Here is a 23,281-nt window from a genome sequence, read left to right on the forward strand (position 1 = left end):
GTCAAAGGCTTTGGCATAGTCAACAAAGCAGCAGTAGATGTTTTATTTATTTATTACTGCTTTACAGAAGGAAAGTCCATGTTGCTTGGCCAAGATCACATCACTAAATAACAGAAGACTCAAGACACAAGGTGAGAATATAAAAGATACCCTCTTAGCCACTACACTTGGCTGTCTCTCACACACACATTTGTTCCAAGTAGCTCCTGATCTGAGAGGTATAGGAGATAGCAAGCACATAAGTGAGCCAGCAGTCCTGTTAGGTGAGAAGAATTTCTTTCTAGAAGTTTCTGAAAAACTTCTGACAAGGGGTTACATCCTATTATAATATACCAATATGCCTATAATTCATTTCAGATTGTTAATTTTAGGCCTTTGTTCATCATTTTAACCTTGGCTGCATATTAGAAGTTACTGGAGAGCTATTAAGAAACCAATGCCTGGCTCCACCCCAGACCAATGAAGACTTTCTGGGGCTAGGGCCCTGAGTGCTGAGGTTTAGTGAGAGCCCTCTGAGAGATTATGCAGAGGTGAGACTGTAGCATGGGCCCTGGCATACCTCATCGATGTAGCTCTGAGGTTGCACATGCTTCACCATTAATCATCACATCACACATTAGAACACTTTAAACTACCCAATCATGAATCAAGACTGAGACACTGTGTGTGCTTGGAGAAGTGCTTATATATTTTGGATTCGCTAGGAAATCTTTGAACGAGTTTTTGATCTTCAGCACTTTCCAGAGCCAGCATTTTGAGACTTTTAACATAGCTTTGCCATCAGTGAGCTGGCTCCATGGAAAGAGATGGGAGGAATTCCTTTCTCATGTACGTTCCAAATCTCCCAGCGTCTGCCAGCCCAGAAGTACGGGGAAGATGTGTGTGGCTGCTCCACTGGACTCTGTTTTTATGCACCAGCCTGTAGCTACTCAGCATGCTGCCTGATTTTCTTCCTTTTTATTAAAGAAAGAAAAAGCATCTAATTCATAAGAAGAGCACAAGGATTTGCCACCCATTTCCAGAGTTCTGGTCATGACACTGAACAGATCAACAGACTCTATTTTACTTCAAGCAATCCTACCATCCAGCTCTGCCATAAACTTAAATCTTTTTTTTTTTTTTTTTTCCATGATGGAATCAGCCCCAAGCAGGCCAGCCATGCAGGACGTATGTTAAAACCGTTAGGGCTCATTAGCACAGAGCAGCAGGCTTGTCAAATGTCAATACTGCTGAGATTTTCCTCCAGTCTAGGCGTGCACACACGCACACACACATACACATGCACTTTGAGAGAGTTCAGTTGGATGAGTCATCCAGTTTATTAATAGCAAGGGAAGGAATCATTGCATATGAATGTGTAAAAGAAAATGTAATTTTTCCCTTTGAACTCAATGTCATGTGTTTTAATCCTAGGAGAAAGACACACTGAGAGGTGGTCTATGGTAACCAAGGATAGTATGTGTTTTCATCATTCTAACAAGAATCTTAGAGACTTGTTGGGCTGACTCGGCATCTATGTAAATTCCTGAGGCCTTTCTTGCCTTTGTCCTTGGAAACATACCACAGTGGAGAATTTCATCTGACAGCATCCTGGACTATTGAGGGAACCAAGAGAAAGAGTTGACAAGATGATCTAATAGATCTTTCGTGCTTTCTACTTTTTTTATTGACTGGAAATAGTAAGCAAGCTTTCAGAATTGGGTCTTGTCCTTCAATGGGTGAATAGAAAATGCTCATATTTGTACACAGTTACTCTAAATATCCTTTCGTGCATGAATTTCCATCCTTGTGAACCCAATAGAAACATCAAAGAAGAGCAGAAATGCAGGGACTCTGACTAGAAGTTAAATGTGGTCATTATAGCTCTTGGGGATGAGAGTGTTGGCCACAGTAAAACTTTTCGAATGGGAAACTGAGTTTGGGCCAAAATATTTCTCTTCTGGACTCTCTGCATCTCAGGAATTTTCTTACCTGGGCCCTTTTGTCCTGGAACAGTGACGACCATCTCTTTCTTGGTCATCTGAGATTCTGGTATTTTTCAGAATACAAAGGTCATTATGATCCTTGAGCCAACATCAGTTTTAAATCAGGGTGGAGATATTTCAGAGTAAGGTCTTGACATTTTTGATATGGGCATAGTTTGATGGGGCTTAAGTTTATTTTTTCTTCTAGGTCTAGGATGAGGACAAGACGTTTTCTCACAGGGGTTTCTACATCGATGGGAAACACATGAAATTATGTGAAAATAGAAGCTGATGCACGACTAAGCTGTAGCCCTACTGTGGTTCCAAAGTCTAGCCAGTTCAACAAAGCTGCCTGTGTGACTATCCTTCATGTGATGGGCAACTGACGTGATTCTATTTTTCTTTTGCCTTACACTTTCTCAATTCCTAGTCCCCTTTTAACAAGCTTATAGCAGCTTTTAATTGCATTATCACTTCTGTCCAGGTGTCTTACTGCCTTTTGTACTCCTTTTCTGAGCTCTTTCCTTCCGTCTAAAACACTTGCCCCTTCGTCTGTCAATTTGAGCTTCCTCATAACAGTGGCTGCAGCTAAGTCACTTCAGTCGTGTCTGACTCTTTGTGACCGCGTGGACTGTAGCCTGCCGGGCTCCTCAGTCCATGGGATTCTCAGGTAAGAATACTGGAGTGAGCTGCTGTAGCCTCTTTCGGGGAATCTTCCTAACTTAAGGATCAAACCCATATCTCTTACATCTCCTGCATTGGCAGGCAGGTTCTTTACCACTAGTGCCATCTGGGAAGCCCATGACAGTGGAAGTGATTCCAAATCCACTGTTTCAAGTGTCGTTCACGTCTGATCAGTTCTTGACATTTATTGAGATGACTGATTCAAGATTTTGATGTACCAGTTTGGAAGTAATAGGTGACTTTGTGCCTGTGATCTCACAGTCAAGTGTCAGTGTTCCTGAAGCAGGTCCTGGGACTTCTAATTCCCTCCCTCCTTCTCAGTGCACAGTGGATGCCACCTAATTCAAGGTGACACACCCATTGCTTAGTGAAGGACTCTGAGAAGTTTAGTAGAATTTTTAGTATTTTAAGAGACTAGCAAAAGAAGCAGAATGTGTGAATGCATATGAATTTATACAAATTATATATATACACCCATTGCTTACAGTTTAGAGAAATAAGAAAGCTTCTGAAGAAAATGAAGGCGTGAGCCCAAATAAGCCTTCTTAAAATTCACAATTTTTTTTTTTCCTTTTGGATGACTCCTGACTATATTCAGGAGTCATCCAAAAGGGGAAATATATATATATATATATATATATATATATATATGTTCAATGATTATATATTCCTGACTGAGAAACTAAGAGACATCATTAGCTCAGAGATTGTTTTTAGAATATAATAAAGAAATATGTTAGACATGAATTTATTGATTTATTTCCAAGGCCTTAATAAAATAATCATTTTGATTTGAGCTCCTAAAATTGACTTAGTTACTTTAAAGACACTTTTTTAATTTTAATTTTTAAAAATAATGTTGGAAAGATACCACCAATGAAGAAAAACTGTGATTGAAGACAGTTCCTTTCCTAACATTTATTTTAGTCACATTTGAAAGAAATCCCCCACTGAAGAACTTTTTTTTATCATTTTAAAATAAGATACTTTGAGGGGGAAGAATTTGTTACTGTGGAATTAATGAGTTCATTCATTCTTGATTTCTTGGTATTTAACCTAGAGAAGAATCTAAGAACTAGAATGCATTGTATTACTGCATGTGTTTATGTCATTTAATTTTGCTGGGTAGTTGAAACCCATATTTGTACATGTAAATAGAGCTCTGAGCAAGCAAATGCATTTGACTTCACCATGAAAATATTTATGTGTACATATATAAAGGATTTTTCCTACTCATAAGCTACTTTGTAACATGTTTTTAATTTAAGTTAATATACACATCTCTCTGCATTACACAGAAGAAATTAATTTCCCATATAATAACAAATTTTTAAAATCCTGTAAACCAGCCTTTAAATTGTGCTAAATGCAAAAACTCTACCTTGATGGCATGTCTGAGAAGAATACATTCAATTCTATAATTTTCCAAATAATTATCTTATTTTAAAATTATTTTTATGTAGCATATCACAAAATGGCTTAGACTGGGAAAATAAAATAATCACAATATTAAGAATTGTGACTTTGTGAAATAAAACAACTGGCTGAGTATAACAAAGATGCTAAAGTGTAATTCTCACAATTTTTCCTATTTTCTATTTAAGGAGGACAGCAAGTACTTCAAAATGTTCCATAAGGTAGCCTTTTTTAATTGACAAGTATAGGTTGTATTATTACCTGGAAAGAAAAATTGATATAACGATGTTAGATGATTGGATATGCTTGTGTCCTCAGTCTATCCAGCCGCGTCCACCTGTTTGCAACCCTTTGGATTGCAGCCCACCAAGCTGCTCTGTCCATGGGATTCTCCAGGCTAGTCTATTGGAGTGGGTGGCCATGTCCTCCTCCAGGGAATCTTCCCAGCCCAGGGATTGAACCTGCATCTCTTGCCTTGGCAGGTGGATTCTTTACCACTAGCGCCCCACCCTGGGAAGCCCAGTGATTGTATTAGAGGTTAAAATTCCTTGTCAAGGAAAATTTCCACATCTGAATAATCACCTTCCAACAGTGAAATGATCTGAGATGGATCTTGGTATTTTTCAATTGTCTCAGTAAAATCTTTTAATGATTTCACTTGGTTTGGGAAGAGTGAGTGTTTTCTGATGAGGCCATTGCCTTCAAAAATCAATTGGCTTTCACATCTTCAATCTGACCTTCCCTTCCCATCTGAATTCATTCTTTCGTTGACTTTCCATTAGAAAGAAAGGAGCCGCACACAGATTACTTGTGGAAAGGATGACATGGCATAAAAGTTCTGAACTGGATATCCTGAAATTTGGGTTTCTCTTCTGCTACAAAGAAGCAGGTTATTCAACTCCTTGAACCTCAATTTTGTAAAGAAAAATACTTTTTTCTTTTAGATTGGCTAAACTGTGTCTTTAAGAGTCAACTTTTATTTATAATGGAAAAGAATATTAAAAACAATGTATATCTCTATCTATCTATCTATCAGGACTTCCCAGGTGGCTCATTGGTAAAGAATCCACTTGCCAAGCAAGAGACACAGGTTCACTCTGTGGGTTGGGAAAATCCCCTGAAGAAGGAAATATCAACCCACTATAGTATTCTTGCCTGGGAAATCCCATGGGCAGAGAAGTCTGGTGGGCTACAGTCCATGGGGTCACAAAACAGTCAGCCATGACTTAGTAACTAAACAACAACTATATATATATATAGCTGGACATACCTGTATGTATACATGTATGTATGTATGTACACATATGTATGTATGTATACATATATGTATGTATATATACATATATATGTAACTGAACTACTTTGCTGTAGAGCATAAACTAATGCAGCTCTGTAAATAACTATACTTCAATTTAAAAACAAAGAATCAACGTTTCAAGATTCTATGATGGGAGAGGGCTCACAAATTTACTAGATGAGTGAAATAATGTTTTTCTTAATTTGCTATTACTGATCCGAATGCGCTCATTAACAGCTTCTTTATGAGTAGCTGGGGGAATCCTAAGCCACAAGTTAAGAGTTCATAGCACCAGGATTCCTTCCAGTTGACATCGTACTTTTGGATGCATCCGCCTTCTTTGAGCAAGTGCTTGGGAGCTCAGGCTTTCTTTTCCTCTCCCTTTCCTCTTCATGTGTGTATAGAAATGGAGAGCCTAGGTGGCAGCCTTCTCTGATCTACAAGGTACCTCTGAACCCTGCTGGTCTCTGCTGATCAGGGGCTTGTCTCATGTCTTCTTTGAACCAGTGAACAACGAAGCAGGATTAGAGCTTCGATCTGCTGCGGGGCCACATTCTGCCCCCATTACTGGAAAGCGTCGTCCTTGGCATTTGCCACTGACTGTTGGCCACATTTTTGTATATTATGACTTTTCCAGATAGGCTCCCTCAGGATTTCTGCTTGTCAATGTTCTCTGTGTTTTGTTGACTGGGCACATTGGAAATTCTTTAACCCCTGACTGCACCCCTTTATTCCACGCAGATCAGGAGTAGACTCTTGGAATTATTTATTGAGTCATGTCTCCCAGCCAGACGTGAACATGACTACTTGACATCTCTCCAAACTACACTCCAGAAAATGCCAGTGATGCCCACCAAAGATATCGGGCTCTTGAATTGGGTGTTTCTTTTACATCATCCCCTCTGTCCTCCTGCCTTTCCACACCAAAAAGATATGTATCTCTTTAGAGTTTTTCACATTTTCTTATTATCCAGAAAAATCATTCCCTAGACAGATTTTGTATGCCTTTTGGCAACCACTGGCTATATATTGGCCTTTAGATCTACTTTAAAGTCTGAAGAAATAGTGTGCGTATGGAATGTGATGAGGTATAACTATTACCTCAAGGATAATAATAAAAAATTATTTTACAAAAGCAAAAAAGGAAGAAGCAGAAGAAGATAGAAGAGAAGGAGGAGAGGGAGGAAAAATATTTGACAAGTGAAGTCACGACAACTGTGTGCCACCTCCAAAGAAAATTTTATATTAAAGCTGGTTGTGGGGTTCCCAGGTGACTCAGTGGTAAAGAATCTGCCTGCCAATGCAAGATGGCACAGAAGAAGCGAGCTTGATCCCTAATAGGGTGGGTCCCACGTGCTTTGGAGCAATAAAACTGTGCACCAGAACTACCGAGTCTATGCTCTAGAGCCTGGGAGCTGCGACTACTGAAGCCCTAAAACCCTTGCCCAGCCACAAGAGAAGCCACCACAGTGAGAAGCCTGCAAACTGCAACAATTTCATAAAGAGCAGTTCCCACTCTCAGCAGCTAGAGAAAATTCCGAGCGTTGCACAAAGACCCAGCACCACTAGGAATGAAAAACAAAAACAAAAAAAACCTGGTCTTTTATGTTTTGTCATCTTATAAAGAGTTTCCCCTTGCAAGTGTCCAGGCAGTGAATAGTAGCCATCTGAAGGAATGCATAATTAGCATAAGGCAACATTTAATGATGGGCACAGTTGTTAGTTAATTGCTTTGTGTTTCTCTGCTTCATATTCATCAATCTCCTCTTCATGATAAACTTCTATACATTTAGAACATAACAACAGTAATTACAAGATGCCTCTTTGGATCAATCCTGATGCCTATTGAACAAACCAGTTATGGTAGATCATATTTTCCACAGCTAAGAACAATTATAACAAAGTAATATATTTGCATTTGTAGTCTTTCCCTAAGCAATTTCATCTGATCTCATGGCTTTAATTAAGTTCTACTTAAAATGAATGACTCTAAAACCTATATTTAAGTTCTAACTATTCTCCCAGGGAGATATCAGACTACCCAATTGCCTGCATGTTGGCAATTTATTAGAAATGTTAAAATCAATCTGTTTAAAACAGAACATTGCAGTAAATAGATGAGTGCTATTCTTTACAATATATAGAAGCATTAATGCCAATTATCAGGCACAAAATGTTATTCCTTTTTTCTTTTCAAAAAACAGTATAAATGTTGGTCTGATATCTGACTTTCACAATAATACAAAAAATGTGGCAATAATTATTATCCAAAACAGTTATGCATTGCAGATTGAAGATTCTTTTCTTCCATTTCCTGTTTTCCTCTTATTATTTGAACCAGGATTCATTATTAATTATAAGGGGAAACTAAATCCATCTCCCAGATGAACTGAATGGATTTACCTGACACAAAATAGACTAGAATCACGCGTCCACAGATATTGTAGATTTGTGGCCTTCCCACATTGGCGAAAATTATTTTTTTCTATCAGCTTCTCCTACACCAGCTTCATTTGCTTGCATGTTCTTTATTCTGTTTTGCAAACTGGCTACTTTTTAAAAGCAGATTTAGAAATTTACTAATAAACCATTAGATTGGAAGAAGTCCCCTTAAGAAAACTTGAATAAATTATAAGATGTAAAAAGAAGACAAAGAATAAGCAAGAACGTATTTGGAAAAGGACAAACATGGAAAAAAGAGGAGTGGTGGATTATGATAAGATAAGCCTTTCTCAGCATCGTCAATACTCTATCTGGGGATAAAATCAGTAACGTCAAGACCACAGCAGCTGAAGTCACTGCAGAGCCACCTATGAACTCAATAATACACATAGTATCATTGTTAACAGTAACAGTACCGTAACTGTTAATAGTAATATATCAACAACCGCTTAATTGATCCCATGGCAAGTACCAGGCATGTACGGCACGATATAAAATGTATCAGTTAACTCTAAGAGATGGATATTAGGTACATTTTACAGATAAGGAGTTATTCCTCCACACCTCCATCCTTCTCTCTCTCACCTTCAGAATGACTCCTGTAACATTCAGCTCCCGTAACATTGTTCAGCTCAATGAATATTTGTCAGATGCTTATAATGTAACACAATTATAGATGACCCAATTACTTTTCTTTTAAGAGATTCATGGTTAAGAGGGACTGAGAAGGAAAGAAAGAAAAGAAAGAGAGGAAGAAAGACAGAGAAAAAAGGAAAAGAAGGAACTCCTTAAAAGACTTAAGTGATCAACATGATACAAAGCTATCTGCAATGCAGAGCTGTACTTTCCATAATGAGTGATTAACCTTTTGGTGGGCTGAGATGTTTTTGGTTCCGGTGACATCTGAGCAGGGATGATTGAGACTGTATCAACTGCATTGTAATTAACCCTCAGCAAGTAGCTGAGGATAGTAACTCTTTCTTCCATTGTTACTATTTCTTAACACCCTAACCAAGAGGTCCAGTGAGAGACTCAGAAAAGTTACCAAATAAATGAAACACTTGGCCAGATGTTTCTAGGTCACCATCATGATTCCCAGCTCCCTTGTGAATCGAGTAGTGCTAGAAGGCAGGACCACTGGAGGTGAAAGAGAAGCCTCAGTGATGGACTTCCCCCAGACTATCTCAATGACCTTTGCCCTAGTGGCATCTTCCAAGTATCAATGCATTGGTAGCTATGCTCTGACTCCAAAGCTTTGCTTGCTTTACTGTGGAATTCACCTCCTAAATCATGATGAGTTTACCAGCCCTCGAGTCACTTCCTTACTGTACTATAATTGCTATTTAATATAATTCTTTCATCCCTTTTTAAATGATTTTCATATTGAAGCCTTATTTTCTCTTCTTTTCCTGGCCAAGTTTCTTTCCATTGCTTTCAGCTTTATTGTCTTTAGAAATCCTTTAAATTCTATGACAGAGGACTGGAGCAAATGAGGCAAGGAGCTGAGTATATACCACCGGAAACCAGCCCAAAGTTAATACTTAAACCATGTCTCTTGAGTAGATGTCTGATTTTATAGCTTTATCCAGAGCACAGGTGATGAAATGATTTGTGACTGATGGGCATGGAGAACTCCAGGATTCTCACTATCCCTTCACAAAATGAGGTTGGAAGTGTCCATCTGTAATGAGGCAATGGATGCATTTCCCAGATATTTAGGGGCTCACGTAGAGCCTCTTGGAAGGCACCCCTGTTCCTTTGCTGACACCAGCAGGGTAGGCACACAGCTGGCTGTGGATGATAAAGGCAGTGAAAGGAGAAGGCATATGCAAGGAAGGACAGGGAAAAGGGCGCATCACAGAAGTGTCCTCTTAAAAAATACTTTATTATTATTTATTATTGTTACCTTTCTTTGGCCATGCTCTGCGGCATGTGGGATCTCAGTTCCCTGACGAGGGGTCAAACCCTGCACCCTCTGCAGTGGAAGCGCAGTCTTAACTGCTGGACCACCAGGGAAGTTGTTAGGTGTGTGCTCTGATACAAAATCTAGTGGAACAATTCTGGTTTTTACCATCATCTCAGTGGTCATAGTTAGCCCTTGATGTTTCGCACAAACCTGTGAGTTTTGTTAGAGATCATAACACACATTATTTAACAAGTGCCAATGTATACTCTTTTGCTCTGACTGAAACAAGTGTGGGAAAGTCCAGGTTCTTTTCAATACAAACAGCTAGAAGAAGAATCTATGACTCTTAATGCAATAGAGGCAAATTGTAGTGTCATAGGCTTGTGTTCTATGAAGCAGGCTAGCTGCCAGTGTGGAAAACCTCAATCATCTTTTCTTTCACTAGGGGAGACTGATCCCTAACCAAATGATGCTTTCTTTTTAGGGGACCAGCTATATTCATTTTCAGAAATCAATATCCTTTTGTAACAATTACTAATTATGAAATTCTGAATATCTAAGTTATATCTTCTCTGCAGGGAGTGTAGCTTGAGCCTCTCTATTCTCATTCTGTCTTCAGAGGAGACAGAAAACAGCAGGTTACCATCCTTAATAAAACAGCTTCACATAGTTGCTGGAGGTTATTAATTCATTCATCAGCTTGGGCCTTTAGTATGGAATAATCATTTTAACATTCATGTGAAATCATAGCTTTAAACACCAGTCAAGAGTGTTAATTTATTTCATCGGACTTTCCTCTCTAGCTGTCAGTGTTTTCATCTTAAAGTGACAGAATCATAGTTAGGAGAGCATGCAATTTCAGAAAAAGCCAAGAATCTCCGACTCTCTCCCCTGCCCTCAATAACACAGACATTTTCCTGCAGAGATGAAAACAAAATAGATTGATAAATGAAAAACGGGTAACTATTGCCAGGACTAGAGCAACTTTACTCTTAAAGACACTACCCTAGGTCTTGCCTGACATGTCTTGCTTAAGAAATTTAGCCCTGAATGGTTGGCAGTAAGAATCTTTCCTGAATGGCTGCATGAGTGGAAACACTCAAGTCAGTTCAGAATATGTTTGAAGAAAAAAAGAGTCATGTTTTTCTAACATTTTCTATTAATTCATTTGGTGAAAGGTGCTGGATTTGTAGTCAAATGTTTAATTCTCTGTCTCTCTCTCACTAGGATATACACACTGATCCGAAGATGGTAAAAGTGGCGACCCCTTGTAGACTTAAATTGTTATCCATTGAGTTGCAGTGGCCCTTTTTACCACTCACTTTCTAGCTTCTGCTGAAACTATAAACTCTAACTCAAAGTCAGCCTAGCAGCTGATTTTCAAAAGTCATGAGAATAAAACAGACTCCCTCTTTGTTCTTTCTCTTTCTGATATGCTGGTCCCTGCCTCTATCTCATGGTCATCCCCACTGGATCAACCTCAACTTTCCCTTTCAGAAAACCCCATAGCACTGAAACATGACAGACAAAGAGCCAATTAGGCATTCCTAAATTGCTCTCATGTATACTGACTGTAGTCCATAAACAGCAGGTTAAAGGAGGCTAGAACAAAGTTTATTTATTAAATCATCTTTAGTTCTTATATTCCTTGGACTCTAAATTGTCTTAATGCATCTCATGTTACTGCTTATTGATTTTTTAGTAATTTACTATTAAGTCATCATACATTTTCTCGACATAGAACTTTGATCATTCTAATTCAATGGCACTAAATTATAGGACTTGAGTTTGAAATATGTCATCTGTGATGAGCTACCTGTGGTTATGTGCTTCTACAATATGGTCCAATGTATATTTCATCATCATTAGGATGATAATTTTCAATCATCATGGTTGTTGTTATTTGGTCACTAAGTTGATCTTTGTGACCCCATGGACTGCAGCATGCCAGACTTCCCTGTCCTTCACCATCTCCTGGAGTTTGCTCAAACTCATATATCAAGTCAGTGATGCCATCCAACCGTCTCATCCTCTGCTGCCTGCTTCTCCTCCTGCCTTCAGTCTTTCCCTGTATCGGGGTCTTTTCCTATGAGTTGGCTCTTGGCATCAGGTGGCTAAAGTATCGGAGCTTCAGCTTCAGCATCCGCCCTTCCAATGAATATTCAGGGTTGATTTCCTTTGGGATTGAATGGTTTTATCTCATTGTGGTCCAAAGGACTCTCAAGAGTTTTCTCCAGAACCACAGTTTGAAAGCATCAATTCTTTGGCACTTAACCTTTTTTCTGGTTCAATTCTCACACCTGTATATGACTACTGGAAAAACCATAATGTTTACTACACAGACCTTTGTCAGCAAAATGAGATCTCTTCTTTTTAATACACTTGCTAGGTTTGTCATAGCTTTCTTTCTAAGGAGCAATTGTTTTATCTAAATTACCATTTATTATCTTAATATGACACATTCATACCTGAAAGACAATTGTTTTAATGCCTGAAAAATCCAACAACAGTGTCAATTTTCTAACAGTTTATTATTCATAAAGTATTTTCCGGTAATTTAGGAGTCTATTTGCTTTCATCACAGTATATAAATCATGAATAAAAAATGTGATCTATGGGCATGCTAACATTTTATGAATTTTCTTTCTTAAAAAAGTGAGCGTGATGGCTCAAAATGGAATTTTGAAAGCTTATTAAATTTTAGTCAAGTAGAGGTTCAGTTCAGTTGTTCAGTTGTGTCTGACTCTTGTGACCCCATGAACTGCAGCATGCTAGGCCTCCCTGTCCATCACCAACTCCCAGAGTTCACCCAAACCCATGTCCGTTGAGTCAGTGATGCCATCCAACCATCTCATCCTCTGTCGTCCCCTTCTCCTCCTGCCTTCAATCTTTCCCAGCATCAGGGTGTTTTCAAATGAGTCAGCTCATCGCATCAGGTGGCCAAAGTATTAGAATTTCAGCTTCAGCATCAATCCTTCCAATGAATATTCAGGACTGATTTCCTTTAGGATGGAATGATTGGATATCCTTGCAGTCCAAGGGACTCTCAATAATGATATGATTACTGACCAAACGTTGATGTTTAATAAGGGTTCATCAGAATCGAAGTGAATAGAAGGTCTCTCATGAACCATGACCTATAGGATTGCTTAATGATGGAGAGAAGATATCTATGGCTTTATTTTGGGATTGGCCCCTTTTGAAAGATGCTCAACACCATAGGGACTCATTTGAAGCAGCTGCAGGCCCTCTGCTTTCCCATCTGTTGGCTTGTACTTCTTGTATTTTGATCAACATGTCAAATTCATGGCTTCTGTTGTCTTCCTAGACAAATCTTTCATGACAAAAGAAAAATATCCCTGTAGCGTCTCAGATCTCTTTTACTGAGCTTCAAAGGGCAAATGGTTAGGAGCCATACGGAAAAATCTGTTTTCTGTTACAACTCTTTTGGTCATTTCCCTACCCAGCTCTAAATGAGCATATCCAAGATTCCACTCAACAGTGAGCCACACTGAATTCCTGAGGATGTGACCAAATCAAAACTCTATCTATGTGTGTCTGGGAAATTAAAAAGTGGCAGAGTGCACTAGGGCTTGATTACAATTCTATGTCCATTGTCAAATTGTAACTGAAAGGCTCTTGCCCCTAAATATATTTAAAAAATATGCATCCCAGGATATTAGTAAATCAGGTATGTTATTTGATTCCAACTTAGGCATTTTTGATTTCTTAATCAAATTTTTATAGTTGATATGAAACTTCCCATTTAGACCAACAATTAGAAAATATTTGAAGAACAAAGCATAAGAAACCCTCAATTGTTTAAAATGCTTCTTGATAATATATGCTTCAGCTTTTGGCATATTCAAAATAATATGTCAGAACATCAGTAGATGCTGAGCACAGCTTAGAATAAATTTATGACATTTGAAGTATCTATTTACCAAATTTAAGCAACTTCTTTCTTTTGCCTTTCAAATGTTTAATAGAAACAAGTGAGTTATTCAAAATGACATTTCAAATGTATATAACATCTAAGTGGTACAGTGGCAAAGAATATGCTTATCAATGCAGGAGATGCAAGATATGTGTGTTCAATCCCTGGGTCAGGAAGATCCCTTGGAGTAGGAAATAGCAACCCACTTCAGTATTCTTGCCTGGCAAATTCCACGGACAGAGGAGCCTGGTGGCCTACAGTCTCAGTTCAGTTCACTTCAGTCACTCAGTCATGTCTGACTCTTTGCGATCCCATGAATCGCAGCATGCCAGGCCTCCCTGTCCATCACCAACTCCCGGAGTTCACTCAGACTCACGTCCATCGAGTCAGTGATGCCATCCAGCCATCTCATCCTCTGTCGTCCCCTTCTCCTCCTGCCCCCAATCCCTCCCAGCATCAGAGTCTTTTCCAATGAGTCAGCTCTTCACATGAGGTGGCCAAAGTGCTGGAGTTTCAGCTTTAGCATCATTCCTTCCAAAGAAATCCTAGGGCTGATCTCCTTCAGAATGGACTGGTTGGAGCTCCTTGCAGTTCAAGGGACTCTCAAGAGTCTTCTCCAACACCACAGTTCAAAAGCATAGTTCTTCGGTGCTCAGCTTTCTTCACAGTCCAACTCTCACATCCATACATGACTACTGGAAAAACCATAGCCTTGACTAGATGGACCTTAGTCGGCAAAGTAATGTCTGCTTTTGAATACACTATCTAGGTTGGTCATAACTTTTCTTCCAAGGAGTAAGTGTCTTTTAATTTCATGGCTGCAGTCACCATCTGCAGTGATTTCTGAGCCCCCCAAAACAAAGTCTGACACTGTTTCCACTGTTTGCCCATCTATTTCCCATGAAGTGATGGGACCGGATGCCATGATCTTCGTTTTCTGAATGTTGAGCTTTAAGCCAACCTTTTCACTGTCCTCTTTGACTTTCATCAAGAGGCTGTTTAGTTTCTCTTCACTTTCTGCCTTAAGGGTGGTGTCAGGTGGTTGCAAAGAGTTGGATATGACTGAGTGCACACACACACACACACAAGATGTATAATGTTTAAGAAGGGAAGGTAGATGTGGCCAAAGGTTCAGAAGTCTGAATTAATTTCCACTCCAGTACTCTTGCCTGGAAAATCCCACGGATGGAAGAGCCTGGTAGGCTGAGTCCATGGGATCACGAAGAGTCGGACACAACTGAGTGACTTCACTTTCACTTTTCACTTTCATGCATTGGAGAAGGAAATGGCAACCCACTCCAGTGTCCTTGCCTGGAGAATCCCAGGGACGGGAGAGCCTGGTGGGCTGCCGTCTATGGGGTCATACAGAGTCAGACACGACTGAAGTGACTTAGCAGCAGCAGCAGCAGTGTTAACTTATAGCCATCAAGTTTTCGACCATTACACATTTCAGTCACTTATTTGATATTTCTTGTCTTACTATAGCCATAAGGTTATTACCATTTTTTCACATGAAAACCTATGTGTCTAGAAGATCTGAAAGAGTTTCTAAACTTCTTAAACTATTTTGGAATTTGTTAATTCAAATTTCAGTAGGATAATGCATGGTTGAATTTTTACAGGCTTATAATGTAGTAGAATCCAATCTATCCCTCTTAATGTTGCAGCAAATGCACCAGATCTACATACAACAGTGTGGAATCAACAGCTTAGAGTGCTAGGGGGGTCCAGAAGAAGAGTATCTTACTTTTGCTTCTTGGTTCCCAGATGGCTCAGTGGTGAAGAGTCTGCCTGCCAATGTGGGAGATGGAGGAGATGTGGGTTAGATTCCTGGGTCAGGAAGATCTTTTGGAGAAGGAAATGGCCACCTGCTCCAGTTTTCTTGCCTGAGAAATCCCATGACCGGGGAACTTGGTGGGCTATAGTCCATGGGGTTGCAGAAGCATTGAACATGAGTGAATGACTAAAAAACAATGATGATGATCTGGAGCAAAGTTTCTTTTGAGATTATGCCACGTTTTGATGTAAGCTATATCTGCCACCTGACGTCCATTCTCTCTGTCTCTCTCTCTTTTTTCTTTCATACCTCTCATGATTTCTAGTCACCATTTTTGTCTCTAAGCAAAGTCTTCATGCCGTCTTTATTGCTAGCTAGGAACCAGTGATCTAATAAGGCCACCCTTTGAGGGTTTTCATTCTTCCAGAAGTGATTGTGTTGTTCAGCGCAGGTCAAATCTCTGATATGCTTTACCATCTGAGCCACCAGAGAAGTCCCTAAAAACCTTAGGGCCAGATAAATTTTGGAATTCAGAAATTTTACAACTTCAGATTTTGATAGGTGTTACGATATAAATACCTCTAACTTGTAACCGGATATACTCATACTTTTGCAATGAAAGGTAACAACTAATTGGGATAAAATAAATAAAGACTATACATAACTTTATTCAGATTTTGCACAAATGAATTGGGAAAAAAACCCAAATTTTCCATTTCTTAAATTTCAGAATGGCAAATAAATGATTGTTGCTTAGTCTCTCAGTCATATCTGACTCTTTTGTGATCCCATGGACCGTAGCCCATTAGGGCTCCTCTGTCCATGGGATTTCCCAGGCAACAATTCTGAAGTGGGTTGTCATGACCTCCTCCAGGGTATCTTCCCAACCCAGGGATCAAACACACATTTCCTGCATTGGCAGGTGGATTCTTTACCACCGAGTCTCCAAAATAGATGATCATTGTCCTATGAAAACAGCACAGAGAAGCAGAACTAACTGAATGAGTTTGTGGGGTTGGAGTGTGAGACAGCAGTGGACCTTCCCTTTCCAATGCTCTCTAAATCATTGTTAGGTTTCTTTTATCTATAGGGAAGTGAATAATGATTACACCCAACTTGTTCATTACAGGGAGGCAGGAGGTCTTGGACAGCCTAAAGAATAAATTCCAGAAGTGATTGTAATAGGACCCTGTTCCCAAGGGCTTCTTTTCAAAAATTCTCTAAGTGTGCTATACCTCACTTCACCCCCAATGCACACATATATATATCCACATAGAATCACACATTTGGAAGGTAAATGATAATAAGCTTAGTTTTCAATTGAAAAATTATTGATTTATTATTTTATTTTTGACTGCACTTGGTGTTCGGTGATGCTTGAGGCCTTTCTCTAGTTGCAAGGTGGGCGGGGGGGGGGGGGGGGTACTCTCTAGTTGCAGTGCATGGTCTTTGCATTGCAGTGGCTTCTCTGTTCAGTAGTTGGGATGCATGGTCTTAGATGCCCAGTGGCATGTGGAATCTTCCCGGACAAGGGATCAAACCTGTGTCTCCCCCACTGGCAGGCGGATTCTTAACCATTAGAACACTGGGAAAGTCTGATAATAAACTGGTTTTACAAGATACTTTCTTGCAAATGACAATAGCAGTAAATTTAATTGTAGAATACAGACAAAATAAGAAAAGCTCAATTTCTTTGAAATTGTAAAAGTGCAATTGTATTCAAGGATAAAAATGTTTGCTCTACTTTTTATTTTAATTTCTTTTAAGATGGATGCTAGGAGGGGAGAGGTTTCTAAAAACTGTTTTTATGGGAACAGAGAATGAATCTTTCTTTGATCCTTTTTGAAAGAAATTGATATAGACTCCTGATATTACCTCAGTCAGAAAGGCCCTGAGATCAATCACAAAGAGCCAAATTCATGTCAACTTTAAAGGATGAAGAAGGTTTGAAGTCATAAAATGTGGCTTTTGGTAAATAAGTAACAACAAAAGAAATTTTCCTTAAAAATATAGAGTGGTTAGAAAATATACATGTGCTCAACTACTTTGGAATCAGCATGAGAACTATTTAAACAAAAATTACTCCCTATTCCAGCAACTCAGAGAAAAGTACAATTTTGCCATTCATGTTGATGATCATACATTTTAGTGATACCAGTGTCACATGGGGACAGGCTTGCTCTGCATATTAATTTCACTGATTTCAGTTTAGGAATAAAAGCCACTAAGTGTTCCCTGAAAAATGAATGACTCCTGGGAGAAATACTTAGTAGAACATTGGAACTTACATTTCTTCCCTGTAACCCAGAGTGGGGTCAAAAGTTATTTTAACTTCTCCAAGATGGCCTTGGCAACAAGGAGATCAAATCAGTCAATCCTAAAGGACATCAACCCTGAATATTCATTGGAAGGACTGATGCTGAAGTTTCAATACTTTGGCAATCTGGTGTGAAGAGATGACTCGTTGGAAAAGACCTTGATGCTGGGAAAGATTGAAGGCAGGAAGAGAAGGGGATGGCAGAGGATGAGATGGTTGGATGCCAACACCAAATCAACGGACATGAGTTTGAGCAAGCTCTGGGAGATAGTGAAGGATAGGAAAGCCTGGAGCACTGCAGTCCATAGGGTCACAAAGAATCAGACACGACTTAGCGACTGATCAATAGCAAAGGTGCTTTGGATACACAAGAAGTTTATTCTGAGGCAGAAAGGAACTGAGGTGAATTGACTTCATCCTGGCCATTGGGTAGCACTGGAGAAAAAGACTGGACTGTTGGCGGTGCCACTTAGAGCAGCCTGGTCCAGTTGCTGGGAAAACAATGTAGATGTCATCAAGAGCGGAGGCTGGAAGAGGCCTTGAGAAGTCTATCTTTTTTTGCAAGGCTGATGTAGTGCACTGATACAAGGGCAGTACTCAAAGAAGTCAGAATCACATCAGGAGAATGACTTGACAGATTAGCATTGAAGGCTACCATGGACGTAAAGAGAAGCTTCAAGTCAAACTTCAGCCAATGTCTTTGGGAGAAGGGATGCTGCAGCTACAGAATTGGGCGTGGAGAGCACAGGCACCCAGAATCAAAGTGCTGGAAAGACAGGCAAAAAGAACATCTCTGCTCTTATCTGGTGTGACCAGTGAAGCAAGGGACATGAAGAACAGATACCTGGGGGCAGGAAAGTGGACACATGGTCTCTGATGGCTTTTTCCAGTATGGTTTTTGTGATTTCTAAGCAAAATTCAGAGAGAATATCGCAAAATCAAGTTTCCACTGTCCAAAGTGAAAGCTTTTTATGCCTGAGGTCTTTTGTTATGTGATTACTGATTTTTCCGCTTCTGCACTTTATTTTCATTGGTCAAGAAGCATGAAGTGGAAGGAAAGCGTCTATCAGTTCCTGCAGCTCTTCCTCTGGGAGAGGCTATCAGATGGGCAAGCCGGGAGCAATACAGTATCCCAACAATAGTATTGCCAACGTGGAGAGCTTGCCTGCCCTCCCTCGAGAATTCCCAGACAGGTACATGGCACAGAGATGTTTGTTCGTGGAAGACTGAGTGGTTCAAAGACTTGAATCCCTGCATGGTTTATTTTCACTGAGGCTCCTATTAGAGACAATTCTTAGATTCCTTGAGGAATCCTCTCATGTAGTGGAAGCCAATTAATTACAGGGTCAAAGACTCAGATGAGGTTGATTTGATTGAGAGAATATGAGTAATGCTTTTCAAATGAAAGTTTTGAACTATTACTCACCTGTCTCCGCCATCCGTAAAAATATAATGTGAATTTCTCCTGAGAAGGTGACCTTATTTGTGCTTATTTTGAGACTAATTATTTCTGCCTGTTCTTATGATTCTAGTGCCATGAGGCCAAATACTACCTTTCTAGCAGAGTGCTTTGGAACCTAGCAAAAGTTACACTGAGTGATGACCTCCACATAAGAATCTCCTTCCCCCATTATTGCTTTGCTATTCAAAATCAGGTTCAAGTCTAGTCCCCGCAAGACCTTTTTAATCGAAGGGCTATTTCAAATTTCCTCTTAAATAGAAATTCTGTGCTGGCTGGAAATAATTCCACAATTTCTGCCACGGCTTTTATAAGTTTTCCTGAGATAATTTTGTAGTCACAATAATGAGAAAGAAACTTAATAGTTTATTCCTTCATTGGGTCCAGAATATACTTGTTACTCAAGGGCAGTTAGCAGATCTCTTTAATCATCTTCTCATGTAGCTGACAAGCTAATAATATTAAAAAAATATATAAAGGGCTATATGTGTCTGGAATTGACAGGTAAACACTGAATTGGTTAGGCTACCAATGGGAACTTTTGTATTTTTTTTCTAACATTCTGTGATTAATTTTACATTTCTTAGATTATAAGAATAAGTAAGAGCTGAAATAATTTTTGGAGACTTAAATGCAGTAGTGAAATATCATATCAATTTGGCCATATAATGAGAAATCACCAGGCTGAGAAACTCTTAATTTTGTGTAGTAAACCTGAGCATTTTTTTTCCTTTTTTTTTTCCCAAGTTGAAATGCTTAAACTTTAGAAAGTTTTGAAACCAATTCATATTGAGTGAATATCCAGAAATACCTAGATAGAATGTTAAGCCTCCAAGGTTTGAAAATTCTTTGTATGATCTCAGTGAGACAGTGATATCTTCTTGCTTTCACTTATAATGTTACTAGTTAGAAGTTCTATGGAAATCCTGACAGTTCTAATTTCTGCTTCAGGCACGGGTCATTTAAAACTAACTATTGAGGATAAGTCTTTAATTCTGCATATCTTGCCCACTGTTCAGTACTTAAGTATTAGAATCTAGTGATGGTTAAAGGGACCTACGGGCTGAAGTTCACTCTTTTTCTGTGTTCTGCTCCCTTAAGTGTCTGCGGTACCCTCCAGGCTGGATTCAGGATGTCTGAGTCATCCTTCCAGCCAGCACTTTTGATGGAAACTGAGATATTGGTAAGACACAAGGTGGCAGTAGCATACCATGTAAACTGATATGATTTGATCTCATGGGTTAGAGTTGAAATCTGAGGTGTTGTTTTCATGGTTATTTTTATTTCTTTTTTGGGAGGGGTGTGGGAGTGGGTCATGGACTTCTTTGAAAATCAGGGGAAAATCAATGATGGTTTCTCTCTACCTCAACCACTATGTGTATATATGAATAAGTTTCTGATGAAGCTCTTCCATAGACGTCTAAGGTTAAAAATACCCAATTTTAAACTTGGATCTATGAATGCTAACTTACATCCTCAATTTGAAAATAAATACACGAAAGGTTCAGTAATGTAAGTCTCAAGGGAAAACAGACTCATAAGTCCAGGCCAACTTTTATAGGATTTCATCTTCTGTGCTGTCTTTCTAGGGAAGAATGATAAACCGGAAACCTCTAAACATTTGCATTATTTCCTAGCACTTTCCACTGTAAGAGTAGAGACATCAGTTAATTTAGTGATTACTTCTTTGTTATTGATGAGTTCTTTGCTGTTGGTTTGTCTTTTAATCCCGAAAAGAAGTTTACAAAAGTTTGATAGTTTACTTCTATCAATTATCTGAGTTCAAAAAACACATGCAACTTTTCCTAGCTCCTAAACATTGTGATTTTTAAAAATTATAAGCTTGTTTGCTTTTATTTTTCTTCCTACTTGTTTTTAAAAATGTAGCAAAACTTAATCTCTGTGGTTCAAGTTATCAACTAGCCATTCAGCAACTCAGATGCATAAATATATCCTAAGCTGAAAAATATGCTTAAATTAAAATTTCAAACAGAATAACCTACGGTTTCAATTGAAGTTTTTTTATTTGGCTCTACAAATCTTAGTAAACATCCTGAAGAATGAGTTCTAAGCCTGACACAGGTACAGATAAAGTAACCAACTTCCATGACTGCTTTGTGCAAGCTTGGAAAAAAGAATAGGGGGAAAGGCATAGCTGATTATTCTAGAATTTTGATTCAGAGTTACAACTTTCAACATAGCAAGAAAGTACTGGCAATTTCCCAGAAGCAAGCAGCTACCCTTGATTTTAGGGAACACCAGGGGGCAGAATTGCTCTTTTTAAGTCACTTCCCCTCATCAAAGTTTAGAAAATTTAGTAAAGGACAACAATGGTGGGTAATTGTTGAGACACTAAATATCCACAAACTTTAAGGTGATAGTATATCTCACAAAAGAAAAAAATGTATATGAAAAAGTATATTATATTGGCTTCTTGTAATTTACATAAAGAAGGAAAGTGAATTTTTCTTTTAATGAATTTGTTTAGTAATTTACTAGAGGGCCACAGTAAGTCATTCTCATAATTTAACAGTTACTTGTTCTTATGAGTTTCTTTTTCATATTTATTTATTTTAATTGGAGGCTAATTACTTTACAATACTGTAGTGGTTTTTGCCATACAATGGATGTACATCTGTTCCTCATCTTATGAGTTTCAATAATGGTTATAATATTTAAAGTTAGAAAATGTACACTCAACAGGTATCATTTTAGTATATGATTTTAGTTGCAGTTTTACCCAAAGTCTAAAGTCTATATTGACACCATATTTTGTTACTTAAAAATACATATTTTGCATGAATATATCAAAACATCTTATAATTATGGAAAAGAGAAGAAAAGGGAATGCTTGTAGACTGTTGATGGTAATGTAAATTGGTGCAGACACTATGAAATATATTTAGTATGGAGGTTTCTCAAAAATGAAACTACTATATGCTTGAGCAACCCTATAGGTGACTATATATGCAAAGGAAATGAAAACAGGGTTTTGAAAAGATTTCTGCACCTCTGTGTTCATTGTGGCATTATTCACAATTGCCAAGATATGGAAATGGCAGATGTTGTCAACAGATGAATGTGTCAACAGATGAATGGATAAAGGAGATGTATGTAGTAAGGGTATTAGTCATGAGAAGAGGGTGACTCACCACTTGTGAAAACATGGAGAGACCCTGAGGGCATCACTGTCAGTGAAGTCAGATAGAGAAAGCCAAATACTACATGACACCACTCACATGCGAAATCTAAAAAGCTGAACCACTAGAAGCCAAGAGTAGAATGATAGCTATCAGAGTGGGACGGAGGGAAAATAGGGAGATATTGGTCAAAGAATACAAACTTTTAGTTATAAGATGAATAAATTCTGGGATCTAATGTACAGCAGTCGTTATAGTCAATAATACTATATTACATACTCGAAAGTTGCTTGGAGAGTAGATCTTAAGTGTCTTCACTACACACACACACACACACACACACACACACACACACAAATAGTATTTAGGTAATATGATTTAGGTTTTAGCTAATGCTGTGGTGGTAATCATTTTGCAATAGATGAGTGTATTAAATCAAGACACTGTACTCCTCAAACTTAACCCCTAACTGTGTTATAGGTCAATTATGCATATCTCAAGAAAGATGGAAAACAAATAAGTGGGTATGTCATGTCTCCACATTAATTTTTAAACATATTTTCTAACATCTTGCAGATCCAGAATTCATACAATATAATTTTACCTATTCTAATAGGGAGATCAACTTTTTTTTTTTATAGGAGATCAACTTAATTATAAAGAAAAATGGAGCCTTATCATTGTTCTTTGAGGTGGTGTTCACTACTCAATCTTTCAACTCTGACTCAGTCTTTTGAAGAAGCCCCTTACATCTTAGTTGCATGTGTGTTTAGTCACTCAGTCATGTCCGATTCTTTGTAACCCCATGGACTGTAGCCTGCCAGACTCCTCTGTCCATGGGATTCTCCACACAAGAATACTTGCCATTGGAGTGGGTTGCCATTTCCTTTTCCAGGAGATCTTCCCAACCCAGGGATCAAACCCGGGTCTCCTGCACTGCAA

The sequence above is a fragment of the Budorcas taxicolor genome, chromosome 1 (genome assembly GCF_023091745.1).
Source record: "Budorcas taxicolor isolate Tak-1 chromosome 1, Takin1.1, whole genome shotgun sequence".
Taxonomy (NCBI): domain Eukaryota; kingdom Metazoa; phylum Chordata; class Mammalia; order Artiodactyla; family Bovidae; genus Budorcas; species Budorcas taxicolor.